Below are 5280 nucleotides of genomic sequence, written 5' to 3'. Positions count from 1 at the left end.
AAAGTGCTTTGTCACTTGAAAAACTCAAGAATATCACAATTTTTAGCTAATTATTGACGAAATTTTTTGAGGCAATTACGTTTCTGGCTGAAAAACACATAAAAACTCTCAAAAAAAGCAAAGCATATGTTATTTTTGTTCTAATTTAATGATTTTAACATCCAATTCAACAAAATTAAAAACATATATAAGATCTTTGCGAAACATATAATTTTTGAGCTAATTTTGTGATTTTATGACTCGTTTTAGCAAAATTTCTGAAAAAAACAAGTTCTAGAGTAATTCAGAGATTTAGAAGTAATTTCATAATCAACTACTTAATTAAAAACTCACTTTGTACTAATTTAAAAGATTTATAGTCTGTTTTAGTAAAATTTTTTGAAAAAAAGCATCACAAAACGCTTAAACACTTAAATTTCTCTAAAAACTGAGTTTTTTGGCTGAAAAACGTACTTAAATGTTAGAACAACATATTCTGCAAAATTTTTAACGTGATTTTATGATTATACAGTCTGTTTTAGCAAAATTTTTAAAAAATAAGTTTTTAGCTTAAAACATGCTGAAGCACTTAAAAACACTATTTTAGTCCTCAGTTTTTATCTCATTTTTGACAAAATTACACTACTACATAATTAACTTCTATCAGTTGGTTTAGTTTAGTTTTTGAAATTTATTTTTATTTATTATTATTTATTATATATTATTTTTTTATTTTATTATTATTAATACAGTATGATGAAAAAAAAGCGCCCGTGTTAACCCACACGTTGTAAGTGATGTTTTATTAAAGACGAATTCGAAGACCAACATTGGATTTGTGCTCTTATCAGTAAGATATAAACTTTCCTTTTTAGAAAAGAGAAATCTAAATAATTAACAGTTTCAAAATAATTTCATTGTTAAAGTCTAGATTTTGATACAGTTGACGGTGTTCTTAAAAAATGTGTAAAAAGCCTTTTTTTCATCACCCTGTAAATTATTATATTTATTTATTATTTTTTTTAACTTCAAACTCAATTGATAAATAGTCGGATGTAACGCTCTGTGTCCGAATCTTGGTTGTAGGCAATTAAACGTCGGTCAGAAGGGTTGACCTGTTTGCTAAACTTTGGTTATTAAACTAGGATATAGTAATGCGTCCACTACTCGATCTCTATCTGAGCACAATGTAGTTTAGCCTCCGCAAATTCACTCAAAATGGCGCCGTGAGTCCATTTCGTTGATTATAAGTGACCACTGCTACCAAAGCCAACTAAATCTCACATTTAAACGCCGATAATACTACTTCCACTGTAAATTGGACTTGTTTAAATGTACTAAAATTATTAAAACAGTCTTATTTCAAGACCGGTTTAGTGCGAGCGGCAAAGCCGCGAGCCCCTATAATTCTTACCGTCAACACAACATTTTCGAATCCGTCAAGATTTGATATCAGTTTCTAGTTACAAACCTATTTTTTGTGGTCAAAAACAAGACATTTTATAGTAAAAATTCAAACTTGGCGCGCTGAGTGTTAGTCACCAATTAGCCAATGAAAAGACTGTACCAGTGTGACTTTCGTTTAATATTCTCACTGCGTCCAATTTCGCAAGATGTCTCAGACTGTTTCAACCCCGAAAGTGTTGCGAAAACCAACACCATCTGCTTTCGTCATTATTTCGTTGCTCGAGATTAAGGTCTCCATTACAGGAGATGTCTAGGGATTAATGCTAGCGCACGGCTTTAAAATCACTAATTGCTTAATCCACGAAAAGGCGACTTCTTTTTGACTTTGCACGGACGAGATTACCTCGCATCTATTTTCATGTAACGCCAAAATTACATTTTACATAAAAAAAAATTGCGTTTGAGTGCGTTAACAAGCTAGGTATTTTTTATGTTTAATGTTGGTAAGTAAAAACTCAGCAATTGTCACCAAGTGACGCAAAGTTCCCTAAAGTTAAATTTTTCTTTTTTTTTTAAAGTGCAAAATAGAAAAAATAGTAAAAAAAACACTTGTTACAGAAGGCCATTTAAGCAATCGCTTGTTCGTCTAATTTGTATTTTAATACAGGGTGTCTCAATGAAAACGACCTCAAAACTAAATTTTTGTTTCCGAGGGAGACATTTATTGACGTTTACGCACCCCAACTTCAAAAACGAAAGCTATTCTAACAAGCTTTTCAAAACTTTTTACCAAAATTGCTCGTTTTCATTGGGACACCCTGTATACTATATCCTAGTAGCACTGTTGACAAAATTTTATAGCGGCTATATAACCATGGTTAGAATTAGCGTATATAGCAAAAGTTATATAACAGATATCTAACCGTTAACTTAGTTTTGCAATATGGCGTATATAACAAAAGTTATATAACGGTTATGTTTGTTACACAATATGAGAAATGTTAAATTCAGTTTATATATTGGTTATCTAACCATGATTATGTCTAGTGTATATAGCAAGAGTTACATAACCGCACAATGACTTCCAACGAAAATTCTTCGCCTGAAGAAGACACAATAAAGGTATCGAAACGTTGCGACGAATTTAATTGTTTTATTTATCCTTTGTCCTGTATACCATCTTCGACGAAATTTAGCAAATATATTTCAAAGACAAGTAATACAAAATGGAGAAATAGTTTATATATTGGTTATATAACCATTATGTTTATTGTGCAATATGACGTATGTTTAACTGAATTTATATATTAGTTGTTTTCTAGAAGTCTTCTCTAGAAAATTAACACTAAAATCTAACGTATTTTTTGTGAATATTAAATTGTAATAAATTTTATGACCTACAAAGTTATTAAGTAATAAATTTTGTCCAAAATATTATTAAGGAAAATATAAGAATGGTTATATAAATAATAAAAGTTACATAACTAAATATAACTGCAATATTAGCGTGATATAAGGGAGATTATATAACCGAAAAATAACCTCGCGCATATAAAAGTTAGATAACCAAATACATATAAACATAAGCAAGTTATATAACTGAAACATAACTCCGAATATATATTAGACCTAACCTCTAGTTATATAACAGTTTGCTATAAAACGCGTTACATTTTTAAGCCAGTGACTATATTGAATGGTCATATAACCGTTATAAAACCCTACTAAGAAAATATATATATTTTTTAATATTATGAAACTTGGTTTAAATCATTTTTGCTATTAGGAATTCTAATATACCAAAATATAATTTAATTTGTAAAGAAGTAATTTTTGTTTTAATTATTTCCCTGACTATTTATTTATTTTACCTTTCATTTGCTGTTCTTTTAAGTGTATTTTGTTTCAAATTTATAGTTTCAACCCTCGTAAATTTGCAACAATTACCTGTAATTACACCCCCATAGCCAGCTTGAAACTTTTTTGAGGCACAGGTGGTTGAACTTTAATCGAAGGGTTGAGGAATTTGAATGAGTTTAAACTGCTTTGTGTTGTTTCAAATGCCTCTTGATCGATTAAATTAACCACAAGACATACATCACAGAAAGAGGGTTTCAATGATGATAGAAAGGGTTGATTTGGGTATTTTTCACACCGAGGGGTAGTTTATTAAAAAACGACATTTGCACATTTTATCACATATTTTTCTTGACGCTTTCTAAAACTGAAACAAAGTTATTGACGTCCAAACATCAATCATGTTTTCTCCCCCGGAGTCGGTTTATTGTTTCGCTTATGCTCTCTGCGCCCGGATTTACAGTAAAAATAACGGAATTGTTCGCTCGGTTGGACATTTTTTACGAATTAATTCCCGTGTGGTTTTGTTGCTTTTTTATCTTTGACCTCAAAGGGATGAAAAAATTTCTACATGACCGCCTTACAGTTTCCTGTAATTAAAATTAAAACTGCAAGGAAGATAAGACACCAGGAACATGAAAAAAATGTTTAAAAAATTCTATCTGTCAAAAATTTTGACATTTATTTTTTGACATTTGACATTTTTTTGTCTATTTAATGATACTGATGATCTTCTATATGTTTTTTTACAATTATTTAGTAAAGGTACAAAAATTTTGCCAATAAAAGTCACAAATAACATTGAACAGAGTTACAATTTAGGATACAGCTTTCTTGTTTCCTCTTTTAATAGCTTACAACAAAAAAACTTGGAAAATTATTTTTCCAACAGAAATAAATAGAGTCAAAGTGCAAACTTTAAACCCTCATAACGTGGGAATTTTTATAGATAATTTTTTTTTAACATTTTTTCCATGTTCCTGGTATCTTACCTTCTATGGCGCGAGTTCTGGCGCATCCTGTATAAAAACGTGGTAGCTTGAACGCTCTCACACCCGTGTAAAACGTCAATTAACCATCTTTGTCACGCGATAGATGGAAATTTGGAAGTACTAAAAGTAGAAAACGGCAAAATATGGAGATTGAGTGAAGGTAAAAAACGAAAATTCAATCATAATTCTACAAAGTAGTGGAGTTTCATAGAAAAAAAGGGTCTAAAAGTGCCTAAATTAACGCTTAAAAAAAACATCACTAAGAATGCGTTGGCTTTCAATGACAGTTGACATTTTGCGACATTCTTCAAGAAAATCAAACAAACATTTTCATATAAAAGCTTTGATTTGCATTTTTTTGGAATCTACTGAGAAAAAAATGACAACATAATTCCTTATCTAACATTAATTTTTCGTAGTTAAATTGGAAAATTAATTTAAATTCATTATTTTTGCATCTTTTTGCGAGAAAATTCGAATTGAATTAAAACTGTTTTTTATGGATAATCGGTGAGGTTTTTGCAATATCTTGAATTTGATTGGTTGGACACATTTGTTAATTTATTGGTCCGATTGCAAGGGCCAATAATAATCAATTCTCATTCATGTAATTACCATTGTGAGAACAACGGTTTTTATTTCTTATTCGCCTAAGACTATTTAATATAACTCTTTAAATATATATTTTTTTTGATAATGTTGTAAATAACAAATTAAATAATTTCATTTTTATTCAATTCAAACAGGTAGACGTCCTGACGACTTTTTGAATTTTACAAAAAAATTATTTAAATTGAACTATTGAGATGTTTACAGCCAAGATATTGCAATCGCAAAGCAATTGTAACAATTTGTTTCTGCTAATAATTTTTCAGTTCAGTTATTTTATTAAAATTTCTAAATTAATCATCAATTTTTATTTTTGTTTATTTTTTTGTATTAAAAAAATCATAGCCATTGGAAAACTGTCTACCCTATTAATAAACAAACTATTACCAAAAAATTACTGCTAACTTTAATACAATAATAAAACAAACACTGTTAT

At 29.3% G+C, this 5280-nt stretch overlaps 1 protein-coding gene across 1 annotated transcript in view; it reads right to left on the bottom strand.

Moving 5' to 3' along the window:
* The window catches only part of LOC123016230 (TWiK family of potassium channels protein 7-like), a 159738-nt gene that overhangs the window by 87343 nt on the left and 67115 nt on the right, over positions 1–5280 (bottom strand). The gene's annotated exons all lie outside the window — the stretch shown is intronic.

Source organism: Tribolium madens, unplaced genomic scaffold, assembly GCF_015345945.1.
Source record: "Tribolium madens isolate multiple individuals breed KSU strain unplaced genomic scaffold, Tmad_KSU_1.1 Scaffold_1;HRSCAF=32;Tcas5.2_LG8, whole genome shotgun sequence".
Classification (NCBI taxonomy): Eukaryota; Metazoa; Arthropoda; class Insecta; order Coleoptera; family Tenebrionidae; genus Tribolium; species Tribolium madens.
Note: the sequence above shows the minus strand (reverse complement) of the source record. Positions and strands in the feature narration are given on the sequence as shown.